This window comes from Chenopodium quinoa, unplaced genomic scaffold (genome assembly GCF_001683475.1).
Source record: "Chenopodium quinoa cultivar QQ74 unplaced genomic scaffold, ASM168347v1, whole genome shotgun sequence".
Taxonomy (NCBI): domain Eukaryota; kingdom Viridiplantae; phylum Streptophyta; class Magnoliopsida; order Caryophyllales; family Amaranthaceae; genus Chenopodium; species Chenopodium quinoa.
Genome location: NW_018743033.1, coordinates 117,910 through 135,956, shown reverse-complemented (window position 1 = coordinate 135,956; position 18,047 = coordinate 117,910). Strand labels below are relative to the sequence as shown.

Here is an 18,047-nt window from a genome sequence, read left to right as displayed (position 1 = left end):
AATACTAAGTGTTCATTTTTACCCGTACAGTTCCTCGAGTAATTTTTGCTTAAACTTCTCATCCATTTCTCTAAGCGATGTCTTGGACAACAACACTTGCAATGTATCGAATTTTCGATTCAGTTTATCTGCCTCCATCTTCTCTTGTTGCATCTGGAGATTTTTCTCCTCCAACTCTAGTTGTCTTTGCTTCCTCGTTTCCTTTTGCATATCAAAATCAAGTTTCTTTTGTTTAAGGGTAACCTCAATATCGCATTTACCATTGTAAACATCTATTCACCAACAACAGCCAAATCTTCTGATGCTACCCCTTTGCCTTTTCTTCTGGCCTTGGATTTCTTAACACCAGCAGGGCGACTTATACCTCCAGATACAAAGCAACTAGTAGCATCATCTCTAGTTCTTTTACCACTACCGCTGCTCTCTTCAACTTCTTTTTCCGCATTGTGTTTAGCATCAAATTTATTCCTTTCTTCCTTATTCAGACCCCACCTCATGAACTTTCTCCACTTTGGATATTCGTTCACCTGAAATTTAAAACCTTCGAAACAATTCATGGGCAATTTTTACCACATCACTATCATGTTACCCACTTCCCGTTATTTTACCAGCTTCTTCCATAACACTTGCCCGGATGAGTAGGACGGCAGTCATCCTCCTCCAATGAGTCTCCAACATGTTCTTGTTCCGCTCTGGAATCTCATATGGTCGAGATAGATGAGCCGCATGATATTCTCGATGTATCTCTCTCCAAAGGTTAGCAAATTTTCTATCTTTGTCAATAATTGCGTTTGTGTAATTGTTGAAGTAAGTCTCGATTAGAGCTTCTTCTCCTTTAACAGACCAATCACGGGTGTTTTTTGCAACTGGAATTGGCTTATTTCGCTCTGGGGGATACTGTGGTGTCTCTGGAACGGTTTCTTCTTCATCACTATTGAATTGGCTATTACTTCCTTGATAGACTTGTGGAATTTGGTTATAATTTTGGTGAGTTGGTGGAATCATTTCTTCTGGAGGTGGTTGTTGTGGAGGAATATTAGGAAAATTTGAAAAATTTTCTCCATACATTTGAAAAAAATGAGAAAATTGTGGATGATTCATAAGTGATGAAGGATCAAAGTCGTTCACAAAATGTGTACGATTGGGATTATTAGGATCCATTTTTACTTTTAAAAAAGGGAACAAAATAACACAAAAATTTAGGGGATAAAATTTGATTAAACACTTGAATGATACAGTTAAGGAATTTAAAGAGTGAAAAACGATATTTTCATTTGTATCAAAATATGAAAAAATGGATGTCTACTTATAGAGATTTTTTTTTTCCGTCAGTAATTTTTGTTTTTTTAAAATATAATTTATTATATACAAAATAGTCGTTTTACACTAAAACGATAATATTTTTACTGTTAGAATAAAGTTCTTCCAAAAAATGACACGTGTAAGAAGATCATTGGCTAACATTTAATCTCACCACAACTTTTGCAATTTTACGTTGAATAATTATTGTATGTTTATTTTTTTGGTGGGCCACACGAAATTAATCAAAAAAAAAAAAAAAACCAAAACTTGCACCCTACCCCACCAATAGTCAGCCCATAGCTGTAAGATAAAAGTTGAGAAATTTTTCTAGAATTTTGTTGAGAAATTTCATTGGTGGGGTACTTTTTTGGGGGGAAAAAAAATTCTAGAGGAGGATTTTTTCTCTGCTGTAAGTGCTCTTAGATTAGATGAATATCATCATTTTTTCACTTATATTCTACTCATCCTTGTTTTATCATTGTTTGATTGAAGGATTGCTTAATTAATATTAAAAACGTTTTAGTAATTCTTCATTATTATATTATATTATCATTGGGAAGTATGATTGCTTCCTTTGCATTGGTTATTCGTCGGTTTGAGTGAGAAGTAAGCACTTCTTCAATGTAGTCTTATAATGTACATCATTCGGAGAATAAGCATACGATGACGCTCAAAGAAGGATATGGAGGCCACCACCCCCACAACCACAACCAAATCCGCCCCTTATCTACACAACCGTTTAGTGACAACCCATTTTTAGAAAAGGTGGAAAATAAAACATTACAACAGATAAGGAAGATAGAGGAAGAGTTGCAACGAAGATGGGGAATTGAAGTGAGACAACCGAGGAGTGAGATGGCGATGGCGATAGCGACGAAAAGGGACAGCTTTATAGAAGGAATGAGGAGAGAGAAAGAGTGGGATTAACAAAATAGTAACATAATCCCAATATTTATCTTTTTCAAAGAAATTAGTTAATTTAACAATTTACTTAGCAAGTAACAAGTCAATTGGACCAAAATTGAGTAGATTTTGTCAAAATTGGGATTATATTGAGAATAATGATAGTTGGGATTATTTTGAGAATAATGATAGTTGGGATTATTTTGAGGCTTTGAGCGAAGTACTGAAAATTGGGATTATTCCCATCAATTTTTCCAATTTAAAATAACTCTACTTGAATTGCAAGTATATTGTAAAAATACTTATACACATTATAACTAACTTGATTGTTAATCTTGTTAAAATGTTATCTGAAGTCTATTTATAGCACATATTCTTTTTTTCGTACCTTTATTTTTATATGGAGTATTTTCTATGGTTTTGTGGTTAAAGACGATTGAAGCATCTAAGTAAGCATTGAAGTGTAAAGGAAGGATTTCATGTCCTCGTATGAGTGTCAAGTGTCTAACATGAACACAAAATAGAGTCGAAATAACATACTTTGACATGACGCAATGTGTAATTGTGTAATACGGCCTACATATCAAGTAGGATGGGTCGGGCTTGGCTTATCCAACCATAAGACATACTTGGTGGGCACAAGGCATAGCCCAAAGCCATCTTACACTTGACTAATGACTACAAGAGTAGACGTATGGAACAAAAAATTCAAACCAATCCTCTCACTCAATACTTTCATTTCTAGCTTTCTTTCAAAGCAACAAAAATGGAGGATACAACATGGGAGAAAAAATTCGTAGCCCTAACACACATCTTAACAAACCCAATAACAAACCCATCACTTCACTCTCAATACTTGATTGCTAACCAAATTCCTTGTTATCTTAATTGGGATTACCCACCTTTACTCTGCCCCAAATATCAAAACAACCCAACATTTAACTTAAAGTGGAGTTTCTCTCTCTTCCTTAAAAGATTAAGGGCACCCCCTATTTCTTAAAGGTCAAAGTGCCCTTACAATCAACCCCCACCTCTGATTTTGGCCAAAGGAGTTGAAGAAGCTAAATGGGATGATGAAAGTAAAAGATTGTATTTCAGGAAAAGATTGTTAAGAAGGAAGCTATTGAGTGAAGTTAATCCTTTGATTCCAATTTTGGTTCCTAATGTCTTGTTGGTTTGGGTCCTCTTTTGGGGTCCAATTCCTCTCTATGATCCTTGAAGCAGTTTGATAATGTAGGTTGATGAAACTTTTTTTTTCTTTGTTTTTTGTGTATGTGGTGGAGAAACTCTCTTGGTTGTGTTGATAATGTTGAGTTGTTGACAACTTGCACATTTCAATGCTTAGGTTTTTTTTTTTTTTTTTTTTTTTTTTGTGGATTTAGGACTTTTTTATTGTTTCGTTTAAAATCTTGTACAATTTTAATGTAATATTGTAATACTCTGTGATAATAATAATAATAATTCTAGGTACATAATATAAAAAACATACTTTGTAATACTATTTTTTTCAAAAAAAATAGAGATAATAAGATCTCATGAGCTAAAGACCGGACTTAAATCAACTCAAATTTGTTGTTCTGTGAAACTCCCTTGGTTGGCGAGCCAATTTTGCTTCATGATAAATATGCATGACTTTTACTTCCCAATCCGGCTTCGCTATTAGGCTTTTGCAATGGAGAATGTCATGGATACACTCTCCATTATAGTCCTCCGAGCTTTTGAGAATATAAGAGAGCGCTTGGTTATCAACTTGGATCTGCACCTTCTTAATCCCCATTTGTCGTGCTAGCTCCAGCCCATATTCCACAGCAAGAACTTCAGCTTTAAAGGCCATACAGTGACCAAGCTTCAAAGAGTACGCATAATGCAGTCTGCCATTGTTGTCCCGTATGATCCCCCCTCCTCCTGCAGGACCAGGAGCCCCTTTAGCAGCCCCATCCGAATTTAAGGCTATCCATCCAGCTGGTGGTGTCGCCCATTAAATAAATTCTTCTCGTCTAGCTGCCATGGCCTCTATATTTCTATTTACACCATCCCCCATGACCCGCCAAACTTCCTCAAAACGTTCTAACAAAAAGGATTTAACATCAATAGGATTTTCATTTGATTTGCCAAAAGCAACTGCATTCCTCCACCTCCAAAGCCACCAAATAACAATAGCAAAGTATGTTGGCCAAATTTCCGGAGAAAGATCATTGTGACTTTGTACCTTGATATTACGAATTACCCATTGTTGGAGTGAGCCATTCCGGAAGTCAAGTGCATTTGCAGGACCTCCCATTTGACGCCATACCTCCCACGCTGCTTTACAATCCCTAATAATATGGATTGTATTTTCTTCAACATTTGGGCACAATTTACAGCATGGGTCCTCAGTCAACGAACGTTTGTATCTGTTAGCATTGCACATTACCCTGTCATGAAGTACTAGCCATAGGAAAATTCGAACACGTTGCTGCACCCTTAATTTCCACACTAGCTTCCATGAGCCATCCTCAAGTTCTGTATTATCCTTTCTAATTATTTGCAAGGCTGACTTGATAGAGAACTTGCCTTTGCCTCCCTTGTTCCAGTAAATAAGATCACCCCTCTCTTGGTTATTTATAAGGGCGTGAGCCTCAATTTCTTTCAGCGTGTTCTGGGGTAATAAATCCGCAAACGCAACCCATTTCCAACCTGCTATCCCACATTTCTGCTACAGTCGCACCTTCAATATCCAATGGAATACTCGCAACAGCCATCTCCCTAAGGGTATTCGCGCAGGCCCATCTATGATCCTAGAACAAAGTTGTAGTACCATCACTGATTGCAGTCCTAGCCCATTGTGAAATAATCTTAGCACTTTCCGTAATTCCCTTCCATACATTTGACATGTTTGTTTTTGGCTCAAACATATCCACGTCACACCTCCCTTTACAGTATTGACTTTGAAGGACTCTTGCCCATAATGCATTTGGCTGCGTGAGAACTCTCCACCCAAGTTTTATTAAGAAAGCAAGTTAGTTTGTCTAGCTGATTGTATGCTAAGGCCTCCCAACTCCTTTGGTTTTTGCAAATTCTCCCATGAAATTAAATGGACCTTGCGTTTTTCCTCATCACCTCCCTAAATGAATCTTCTTGTTCTCTTATCAATATCATCACAAATCATACTTTGGTATTCTAGCAGTTTGCATAGCATAGGAAGTCATAGTGCTAATTGTTGATTTTGCTAGAGTAATTATTCCCGCAAGTGATAAATATTTTGTCTTCCACCCCGAGAGCTTGCGATCTATCTTCTCACACAAATAGCCAAACGTATCCCGAGTTACCCTGCTCGTCATTGTAGGCATGCCCAATTACATTCCTAAGTCTGCAGTCTCTTCAATCCCCAAGTAATTAGTGACTTCATGTCTTTGTGTCTCACTCGTATTCCATGAAAAATAAATCCTGGATTTAGGATAGCTGATTTTTTGTCCTGAAGCTGCACAAAATCTATCCAAACAATGCTTCACTCAACTAGCTTGCTCGTAGTTTGCTTCAGCAAATAATATTATATCATCTGCAAAAGCTAAGTTTGTAAGCCTTGGACCATCCCTACTGGCTCTTATAGGTTTCCACCTATTAAGAATGACTGACTCTTCAATTAATTGATTAAGTCGCTCCATACATAATACAAAAATGTATGGTGATAAGGGGTCTCCTTGCCGAATTCCACGTTCGGGAGAAAAGGCTTGAGTTGGTTCACCATTCCACAACACACGCATAGAAGAAGTTGTAATGCATTCCACTATAACGTCAACTAGCAAGATAGGAAATCGTATCTCCATTAAAGTATCTCAAATAAAGTCCCATCGAAGTCGATCATACGCCTTTTTAAAATAAATTTTGATAGCCATAAACCCCTTGTTGCCTTTCTTATTTCTCATTGTGTGAATGACTTCTTGTACAATAACAATATTGTCGGTTATTTGCCTTCCCGGAACAAAACTAGTTTGCGTACAAGAAGTAAGATGTGGCATCATAGGCTTAATTCTATTCACAATAGATTTCGTGATTATTTTGTAAACCACATTACACAAGCTAATTGGACGAATTTGGGATGCTAACTCTGGTTTATCAACTTTTGGGATTAGGACTAAAAAGGTATTATCTAGATTATGCGGCAAGCCCTTACCAGTAAGAGCATCAAAGACTAGAGCATACACATTATTTGCCACAAGGTCCCAATGCTTCTAGAAGAACAAAGCTTGAAACTCATCCGGACCCAGGGCTTTAAGGGCACCTATATCTTGGATAGCCTTATCAATTTCGCACTTGAGAAACGGTCTGGTCAAATTATTCCAATCCTGAGTTGTGAATTCAGGGAAAATATCACAAGGCAGGTCCTCATGGGGTTGTTCCTCCTCACTATTGAATAAATTCTCAAAATATTCAACTGCTTATCCGTGAACCATTCACCCTCGGCCTCTTTCTTAATTGCTGCAATTTTGTTACGCCATCTACGAGTAATAGTACTTAGGTGAAAATATGTGGTGTTCCGATCCCCATCACGAATCCACTCCACTCTCGACTTTTGGTACCAAAGTAATTCTTCTTGTGCAAGGACTGCATCCAGCTCTGTCCTTAATTTTGATTCAAGTTTATTAAATCCCTTGCTTTTTGGAGTGTAAGAGCTCGTTGAATGCCTGCAATTCTAGCAAGGAGATTGCGTTTCTTTTTAAAAATATTATGAAATGTACTCTTATTCTAGTCTGGAAGCTCTTCTGCCAAATAGTTCAAGTGAGGTATCAAAGGTGAAGTAGCTTGTATGTATTTATGCACTTTTAGATATTATTATATATATTTAATATTGAAATCTCTAAAAGCTCCAAATAGGATAATTAAAAAAAATTAGTAGTAAAATAATTTGATTTATTAAACAAATTCAAAATATTATATAATTGCATTCCATTGAACTCAATTTTTTTTTAACATTAGGTTAACGCTGTTAGGATCCAAACTACAAATTAAAGTATGCGGGTGTTCAGGCCCCTGTTTGGTACTTAGCAGATACCTAGCTAGTTGGTATAACTAGTTGTTTAAACTGTTTGATTAGCAATCTGACTGGTAACTTTAAATGATTTGACTAACTCTTTAAATCATCTATTTTATTAAATACTAAAATAGCTTACTTATCAAATCAAATAGCGATACAATTAATAATAACAGAAAAAGACACACACCCTATCTAACTTAATACGTAATACGTAGTAACATTTAAATAGAATAACACAACTAATAAAGAACAAAAATGGTAAGATTTTTTTTTTTTTTGGAATATTTGCCAAGAATAACACGACCTTTCAGTAGTGTTCCAAAAATAAAAAGACCTTTGGATTATCTCAAAATAACACGACTTTTGACACGTGTCTTGTTGTAATTTGTTAAGATTTTTTTTTTATTTTAACATTTTATTAATATTAATGATCTTAATTTTTTTTAAAAAAAAAAATCTAAAATTTCGAAAAAAAAGGGAAAAAAATAAAAAACCAAACACCACCCTCTTCACGTGAACCTCCTCTACCTCCACATCCACCACAAACTCCCCGAAAACCACCCCACCCCAACCTAACCAGCCAAACTGGAAACAACCTCTCTCCCCAGCACCACCCTCAAAACCGCCTTCCCTCCCATCCCCATACTTCAAACAAACCCACAAATCCCCACCCATCACCTTCGAATTCGCCATGAAATCACCGCCCTCCCTCTCCATCACCATGAAACCGCGCGCTGATCCACTCTCAAACTCAATCAAACCCTAGCCTATGGGAAAAGAGAGAGCTTGCGTGAAGGAAAAGGGGTGCTAGCATCTGAAATGTGGAAAAGGGAACGAAATCGAGAACTGGGAAGGACGGGGTTTTCTTTTGGGAAATTATTAATAATACCCTCCGGGTTTTGGCTTTTATCAATTATACAGATCATTAAACTTTCATTATCACCGGTACACCTAAACTTTTCCCTAAATACCTACAGTGACCTTAACGTTAACTAAACGTTAATTAGGCTGTGTTGTCAGCATTTTAAAGGTTAATTAGGCTAAACACCTCTCATTTAATTTCCATCCAAATTTCCCTTCCATTTTTCCCTCCTTTTTTTCCCCTACTTATACCCCTTCCCTTCCTGTTAGCACTCTCCCTTTCCATTCCCATTCACGTTCTTCACTCTCTCCCCTGTTCTTCTTCTTCGCTAAACCCCTCTCATTTAATTTCCCTCCAAATTATTCAATTGATACTAGAAAACTAGGAGTGTGGAATTTGGGATTCTATTTTTACATTTTTGGTATGTTCTACGTCAAATTCCACATTAATCAGCTTAAAGGTTAATTAGAAGTAAAATTTGTCTTTATATAACAGAGAATGGGAGTTCGCCGGTGTCTTGAAGTGTAGAAGTTGGGCACTGTTAACTACTTGAATGCACTTAAGCTGCGGGAGAAGTTGGTATATGATAAAAAGGCTCAAAAGATAACAAATACTTTTCTTTCTTTACAACATCCTCCTACATATACCCTTGGAAAGCATAAAACAGATCACAATTTGCTAGTTCCCGAGCCTGAGTTGATACATATGGGAGCTGAACTACATTACACTCAAAGGGGAGGAGACGTAACCTTTCATGGTCCACATCAAACAATATTATATCCTATCATATCTCTTCGTGGTATTGGAGTTGGTGCTCGAAGTTATGTGGAGAAACTTGAGCAAACAATGATCGAACTTGCAGCCATGTATGGATTTAAGCTCACCTTGGACACAAAAGTGAAACTAGGGTACGGGTCGAAGATGGAAAGATTGGTGCAATTGGTGTTCGTATTCAATCTGGGATTACATCTTATGGTTTGGCATTCAACATTGATCCTGATATGAATTATTTCAAACATATCGTCTCCTGTGGGATTTTAGATAAGGAAGTTACATCTTTGAAAGGGAGACAAATTTGGAACTTCCTACTGAAGAAGTGATTCAGGAGCAGTTAATACATTGTTTTGCCAGACAATTGATTTTAGTCGTGTTTTGTTAGATAAAAGCAACTGTGACTTTTGTATTTCCCCATTGATCTAATTTTGAGAATTTTCCATGCATCATACACTTACACAATTACACTTGTTCTTGAGTATCTGAAATTGTAGCTCTTTAGCTTTTTGAGCAAGTAGTCATCCCCAAAAATGATATAAAGGGTACAAAAAAAGGGGGAAATTACAGAAGAAGAAGATCAAGGGAGAGAGTGAAGAGCGTGAATGGGAATGGAAAGGGGGAGTGCAAACAGGAAGGGAAGGGGTATAAGTAGGGGAAAAAATGGAGGGAAAAATGGAAGGGAAATTTGGAGGGAAATTAAATGAGAAGGGTTTAGCCTAATTAACCTTTAAAATGCTGACAGCACAACCTAATTAACGTTTAGTTAACGTTAAGGTCACTGTAGGTATTTAGGGAAAAGTTTAGGTGTACCGGTGATAATGAAAGTTTAATGATGTGTATTGATAGGCGGTCGCTCACGTAACAAAAATAATAAAAGCCTAACTAACCTCCTAATATGTAGTAGGGTAAGTCAGGGTCGATCCCACAGAGAAGGTAGTATCAATATTGAGTTGCTATGAATTATAACTAGTCGAGTCAATCGAAATAAGGTTGAAAATATTATACTACTAAAGCAAGAAAATCAAATAATAAAAACATCTAGAATTAAGTATCACCACTAGCATAATCAATACAAGACAAATTCCTCCCAACCAATTAATTATATGTTCACAAGGAAAGATACGCCCTATAAATACCAAAGATCTCTCCCGAATTGTCAATGGCTTCCCTAATTAACAATCAAACCTACTTCCGTGAAATCATGTAAATTAAAGACATTAAATCCGACACCCTAACTTCCTAACAATCCATTCTACCTACTTCCGTGGAGAAATTCATACCCTTAATTGATCTATTCAATTCCGTCAAAACCCAACTCCTGTTGCGATCAAGACAATAGAATAATAACAACACCAATTATCCCTAATCTAGTATTGGCATAAGCACAATCAATTAAGCATGAACAATATAAATAATTAATTAAGAATTTAAAAGAATAAATCAAGTATTAATCATGTCTAGGGTTCAACCTAACCCTAGAATAATAATCTACATGAACATAATTCTAAACTAAAGAGTAGAAAATTAAACTACGTAAAGAGAGAAAACTAGGGTTTTAAAGAAGTTCTAATACTAGGGAATAATAAAAGATGATTTCTAAGTGTGATTACAAGGGGTATTTATACCCCTAAAAAGATAAAATTCCGTAATTAATTAAAGGCGATTTTCAACCAACAGTGCCCGGTTTGCTCGGGCGAAGCCTGCCCGATCGGGCGGACAAGGTAAAACTGACTTCTTCCTTGATTCTTCTTTCGCCCAGTCTGCTGGGGCATGACATGCTCAATAGGGCACGTGGGATCTAATGACTATTCTTCGTAGTTAGCTCTTCCTTTCTTCGCCCTAGCAGCCAGGGCATGGGATGCTCGATAGAGCATTGGGGAAATCTTCATTCTTCACTCAACAATTCTTTTATAATCATCCAAAACAAGTCTGATTCATCTAAGAAACCTCCATATTCCTATGAACTCAATAAAACAGATCGAACACACTAGAAAAGAGATTGTTAGCGAGAAATAGTTCCGTAGAGCCCAAAACCATGCAAATATACGCTATAAAACCGGGGTAAAACATGGTATAAAACGCATACATCAATTCCCCCCAAGCTAACTTCTTGCCTGCTGATAAGTCTATTTTATATATATTTTTATTCCCTGTCCCACGGTCATATTTGTGCTTATTTGAGCTCTACGAAGCTATTTTTATTACTAATATACATTTTCTAGTGTTTTTGTAGAGTTGGTTTTTTTCTTGTAGGAATTTGCAGAATTATGATAATTCCCGAGGTTATTAAGGCACTACGAAAATATTAGAGTCGAATCGTATTTTATGAACGTATATTTGAAGCCCAAGGTTGAGCTATTTAATTTGGTTCGGTGATTAAGGACTCGGTTCGTTTGAAGTACTAATTTTATTGCAAGTCCAATATTTGGATACCAAAAAGAAGGATATTGGGCCCATTCATATAAAGGTCCAAGTTACAAGCCCAAATGCTGCTAGGTGACCGGGCGCGCCTCCTTGTTATGCTTTGTCGGTTAATAGGTTTTAGTGGATGATTATAAATACCCAATTAGCTTAGTGGGTTGTTAGGGACGGTACGTAAGTAGTTATAGTTTTAAGCTTTTTACTTTCTTTAGTCTTAGTTTTGATTATGGATTTTTCGTAACATGCTTTTAGGTAGACTTTTATTTTGATGAGGATATCAGTATGAGGATATCAGTTTAGTAGTTTTATTCGCTTCGTCAAATTTTTCGTAAGATTCGAGAGATGCGATTTAATACCATTAGATTAATTATGTGATTATAATACGTAGCGAAAGACCTTTATAATCTGGTTAATTTATACATTAATGATTGATTGTTATTTTTATACCCTAAACCTTTTATTATTGGTTATTCTCTTATTTAATTTGCTTAGTTTAATTATTAGTATAATTCACACATTACAAATTGGTTACTCTATAATTTAGATTATTATAATTAATTAGGAGTAAAAGAACATTATTTCCCTGTGGGTTCGACCCTACTTCCCTATCTACTTTAATTAGAGGACTTAGGAATTACTTTTGATTAGGTGATACGACTTTAGCCTGTCACTTGCCCTCAAGCAAGACAATCATAAACAACAAACAACCAAATAAACATACTTCACCCCAAAAATAATCTAAATCAAGCACAATCAATTCAAGGCAAATCCAACAAATACGCATCAAAGTCAACCAATCAAACCCATCCAACTACTCATCATCTCTAACAATTGTCAAATAGAGCAAACCACAAGTGTATATGGAATTCAAGACTAGTGCTCACGCACTCTTCACTCTTTATGTGACGAATATAAGATGTATCCGATCGCTCACCATCCAACCCCTAAAATGTGAACAAAGCCCTCCCAAACTCACAACACTCGTGTGTTTAAGAAAACAAGCACTCAACCTAGTAGTCGACTTGAAATATATCAAATCATTATTTGCATTGGTCAACAACTAATTTCACATTCATACAACTCTATGCACAAAGGTCGGAAGGTCTTTAAAGCTTTTAATGTAAGGCTAAGGTAAAAGGTAGGATAAATTTGGGAAAATGTGAGAGTAAAGTCATGCTTTAGGGAGCCAATCCTAATAAATCACGGTCAAAAATAAATAATGACCATTCATCTCCAACACAACTCAACACTATAAAAATTCACCAAACAACCAACTATATCAAAAATTCTCAACCCTTACAATTTCACTCATACAAATTATAGCATTATAGAACTATACTTGAGAGAACAAACAAACTTTGAACTTGATTTTTTTCTTTTTTTTTATCATTTTTTTTTTCTTTCTTTAGAGCAACCTTCATTAGAACACTTGAACATTGAAACAATTTTTTCCTTTTGGCTCTTTTTTTTTCTTTTATCTCACATTGAAATTATTTTTTTCAACTTTTGAACACCTTTTCAAATTTTTTTCCAATCCACGAAATAAGAACAAACAAATTACTTCTCAAATCTACCCAAGTTGTGCAAATTATGTGCACACTACAACTCCCTCATCCAACTCACTATTAGCTCCCTCAAGCTAAGCTTGGGACTAGTAACCAATGGGGCAAAAATAGGCTTGTAATGTGGTTAAATAAACAATAAAAGGGCACAAGCAACAACATGGGTAGCAAGAAGGGAACAAGTGTATCTAGTATCGTCTGAAGGCCACCTAAAGGAACAAATGTCTTCGTCCTCCTCAATATGCATAATAGTGAGTCATATAAACATTACTCAAAGTTAAAAACCAATACTCAACTTCATTGATATACCAGGAATTAACACACACTCCTCACCAAATCAACTAGTCAAGCACTATATTCACAAGTGGTTGGGAAAAATTGACGCATGTTAAGGTTTCAAGGCAATCAAATATCAAATCATGATCAACTTATCTACAATATTTATCATCAATAATCAAAACAATTTCGAAAATTTTTCATCAAGGGGCACAGGGAAGCATGATTTATAATTCATTGTAACGTATTTTTTAGATTTTTTTTATTTTTTTATTTTTTGAAAGCAATAAAAAAAAACTAGTCTAATCACACCAAAAAAAAAGAGAAAGTGAAAGATATACCATGCGTACACAAGAACTTCCCCCAAGCTAAATCAGACAATGTCTCCATTGTCATAAAGGGAAGCTAGTAGTCAAGGTGACTACTAACCATCATCATCACCACATAAATGTCACCAAAACCTCGAGGATTGCAATGCATCTCTTTGGAACAAATTTGGGCAAGAAAGAAACAAAGTGTTAGTGGGAAAAAGATAAAATTTGAGTCATGTGCACTATTCTGATCATAACTTTTGATGTATAAAATATAATGCAGTGATTTTAATTGGGTTGGAAAGTAGACTTGAAGAGCTTTCCAACAATAGGTCGCACGCAAAAAACCAATAAGTAACAAGAAAGTTATGACGTTTCGAAATTGAGCAGTTTTGCTGATCCGTATGCGCGCCCGATCGGGCCGAGCTCTGCCTGATCGAACCCGAATACAATCCAGCCTTCTTAGATCAAAACCTACATAAATAGAAACTCCGACTAGCATAAGATACACTCTCCTTAAACTAAAAAAAAAAAAAACCTATAAACTAAAAAGAAAGAGAAACAAAAATGTTAGTAAACTTGGGTCGCTTCTTGAGATAGCTCATTAAAGCCCTTAGAAGCTTGTCAAATGCATTTGCATGCATTTCACAAAATATTAGATAGAAAGACATTAAAGAAAGGATATATAAAATACTAAAGGATCTACTAAAGATACAAAAAGAAAAACAAGACTAAAAAAAAATAAAAAATTATTTACAACCTTGCTAGACTCACTTGAAAACAAAAGTAATATTTACTTTAATGAAATCCAAATGAAAATCCTTGTTCCCAAAATTATCATGGTTTGATGGAGGTGAAAGGACGAAAGATGGGAGATGTAAAGGGGGAGAATAAGGAAAAAGGTCAAGCTTTCTATATAAGGGAATATGAGGGTCAACAATCTTGGACAAAGACTCACTAATATCTACTCTCTCAACCTTAAAATCCTCAAAATTCGGCTCCTCATCATCAAATTCACAAATTTCATCCATAACTTCCCTCAAATTCTCACAATTTACGTCATTACTCCCCTCTACTTGGATTTCATTCTCATCATACCTTAAGTCATCATCATCATCATACATCAATTGACAATCAAGAGCTTGTTGATAGAATTCAATTAGGCTTGTAAATTCTTTGATTGGTCAGTTAGTTGCACCTAACTAGAATTAACATCGTTAATGAAATTTGCAAAAATAAGCTTCAATCTTGACACAGATGATTGAATTTCAATGTCCTTGGATATTTTAGCACTTTCTTCAACAAGAAGTTCTAATTTTGATTTAGATGGTTGGGGCTCACAAAAAAATTGAAAATCAAATGGAGAATACGGGTTATTACATTGATACTCATAAGACTTATGATGTGAATTCTTCATTTCTTCAAAGCTCTTAGAAGACCTATCACGAACCTCCAAAAAAATCTTTAATAGCAAATTCAAGAGAGGATTTGGGTTCTTGTGAGTGGTTTTGAGAATCATATTGAGGAGAGGGGTCATAGTAATTCTCATAAGATCGACTATCATGGGAAAAACCATAGAAATTCCTGTAAAATTTTTGGGAATTTTGATAAGGGGCATCAAAATCGAAAACATGATAATCCCAAGCATTATAACCATTGTCTTGATGATAATTATAAGAATACTCACCATTGTATTGATTCCAATCCATGATAAAACGACAATATGAATAAAGGACAAATAAAACAAAAATTAGAATAACTCTACTTGAATTGCAAGTATATTGTAAAAATACTTATACACATTATAACTAACTTGATTGTTAATCTTGTTAAAATGTTATCTAAAATCTATTTATAGCACACATTCTTCTTTTCGTACCTTTATTTTTATATGGAGTATTTTCTATGGTTTTGTGGTTAAAGATGATTGAAGCATCTAATTAAGCATTGAAGTGTAAAGGAAGGATTTCATGCCTCGTATGTGTCGAGTGTTCAACATGAACACAAAATAGAGTTGAAATAACATACTTTGACATGACGTAATGTGTAATTGTGTAGTACGACCTACATATCAAGTAGGACGGCCCGGGCTTGGCTTATCCAACCATAAGACATAATTGGTGGGCAGTACTAGGACTGAGCAAAATTTTTTGAAAATCCGATGATCCGATTCGCATTCGATCCGAAAATTATGAATATCCAATCCAAAAAAAGGATATCGGATATTTAAATATTGGATTTCAATATCTGAAAAAAGTCGGATATCAGATATTCAATTCGATGTATGATGAAAATCACCGTAAAAAATTACCAAATTTACATCTAACAAAAATCAAAAGTTACCAAACCCAAATATTTCACTTTATTCCCTCAAAACACTCAAACCCCCACCACGCCTCTCTTTCTTTTCTCTCTCTAACTTTCCTTCATCTCAAATCTCAGATTCTCAGTCACTTAGATCTATCTCATCGACCACAAATATCAATTTATCACTCAATTTTCGCGGCGTCGTCGTCCTCACAACCAGCCTTCTCGGCCGTTCTCACTCAACATCTCAATTCTTGGCTTCGCCTCACCGGACATACACATCTACACTTCTTCTGATTTTTTTTTTTTTTTCATTTAATCTGGTTTTAAAAGAATTGTTATGTATATAATTCGTACATTATTCTGAGCTATTTGATTAAGATTCTGATTTTATGTCAAATTAATACTTCATCCATTCTTTTTTTATGGCATCATTTAGTAGTTTAGGAAGTTTATTATTTATTACATCAATTCCTTTTTTGGCAAATTTTTCCTTGTACAATGACTATTTTACCCTTATTACTATAACATAATGAGCCCACATTTTATTTATAATCATAACTTAATTTTTTTTTTTTCAACACAATATAACTACAACTTTATATTCTCAAAACTACATTTACAAAACAGAAAATTATCCCTTAAAAAAAATAAAAAAAATAAAAAAACAGAAAAACAAATACCAAAACTGCCGATATTCCCCATGTTCTTATCATCTTCATATTCTGTAAAACCATTCTCATTTCCAGATCTAGGGTTTTCAAAGAGAAAGAAAAATCAATCCTTTCCCAAAATCGTCAACCGGATCTACCTGTTATTATGAAATCCCGTGCGCCGGTAATTTGTTCACGCCGATCTTCAGTGTTCTACTGAATGTTTGAGCTACATTGAGAGGCAAACAACATTTTAATGAGATAAATTGAAAGAGACGATAATGAAAAGGACGATGATGTTCTTCTTGAAGACCAACCGTACGGTATGTAATTTCTCAATTTGAATCTTCCTCTTTTAAAGCCTCCACGATCTATCCACCAACATCATTTTTTCAGATGTGTTACTTGTATTATCCTAAGTTTGGGGGTTTATATGTGATTGCGGTGAATTTTCTGGGTTGAATTTTCTGGGGTTAATATGTGACTGAGGTGGAGTTGTGCTACGGTTTTAGGAGGTGAGGTGAGGATCTTATAAATGAAATTTTACTTGTAAATTTGTTTTTTTTTTTTTATTTATTTATTATTTTGTCAGATCTAGTAGTACATAATATCCTTCTGTTTAGATGCATTGCTAGATCTCTGGTTCTTTACCAAAGGGAGGAATCTGCATGTGGTTTGCTTATTCGCTTCCACCAAGTTGATGTGTACTCTGTTATTCCCTTCTTCTGATTCTGCTTGTATTTAAGGTCTTAATCAAACATAAATTAATCTGCGATTGTAATTAACATAGTCACACAAACAACATGATTATTTGAGCATATCTTTTTATATAAATTCTGAAATTGCTACTATCGCAGATTTTGTTTGCAAATTGAACGAAAGCGGTTAGATTTTCAATGGGGTATGATTATAATGATGGCCTGTCTTCTGAAACAGACAAGGAGTATGTTAAGAAAAGAAGAAGGGGAAATGGATTTGTACATGCTACGTTTGCAGATTCCAGGTTTTGGTGGGTCTCATTTATTTTGCTAATACAAGGATAATTTTGTAATTTTACCCCTATCAAATTTTGCCATCAAAAGCTCTATGATGCGATAAATAAAGAATGGAGGAAGTACTAGTATTTGGTTTTTTGTCATTTGGGTTTTTTGGCCGGGTATTGGATATCTGGACTTTTCGGATCGGATACGGATATCAAAATTCAGATCGGATATCCGATCCATGCTCAAGGCATAGCCCAAAGCCATCTTACACTTGACTAATGACTACAAGAGTAGACGTATGGAACAAAAAATTCAAACCAATCCTCTCACTCAATACTTTCATTTCTAGCTTTCTTTCAAAGCAACAAAAATGGAGGATACAACATGGGAGAAAAAATTCGTAGCCCTAACACACATCTTAACAAACCCAATAACAAACCCATCACTTCACTCTCAATACTTGATTGCTAACCAAATTCCTTGTTATCTTAATTGGGATTACCCACCTTTACTCTGCCCCAAATATCAAAACAACCCAACATTTAACTTAAAGTGGAGTTTCTCTCTCTTCCTTAAAAGATTAAGGGCACCCCCTATTTCTTAAAGGTCAAAGTGCCCTTACAATCAACCCCCACCTCTGATTTTGGCCAAAGGAGTTGAAGAAGCTAAATGGGATGAT

General features: G+C 35.3%; 1 pseudogene; it reads left to right on the top strand.

Moving 5' to 3' along the window:
* The first annotated feature begins 8,579 nt into the window (after window positions 1-8,579).
* LOC110730616 lies at window positions 8,580-9,281 on the top strand (annotated as a pseudogene).
* Window positions 9,282-18,047: the final 8,766 nt, after the last annotated feature.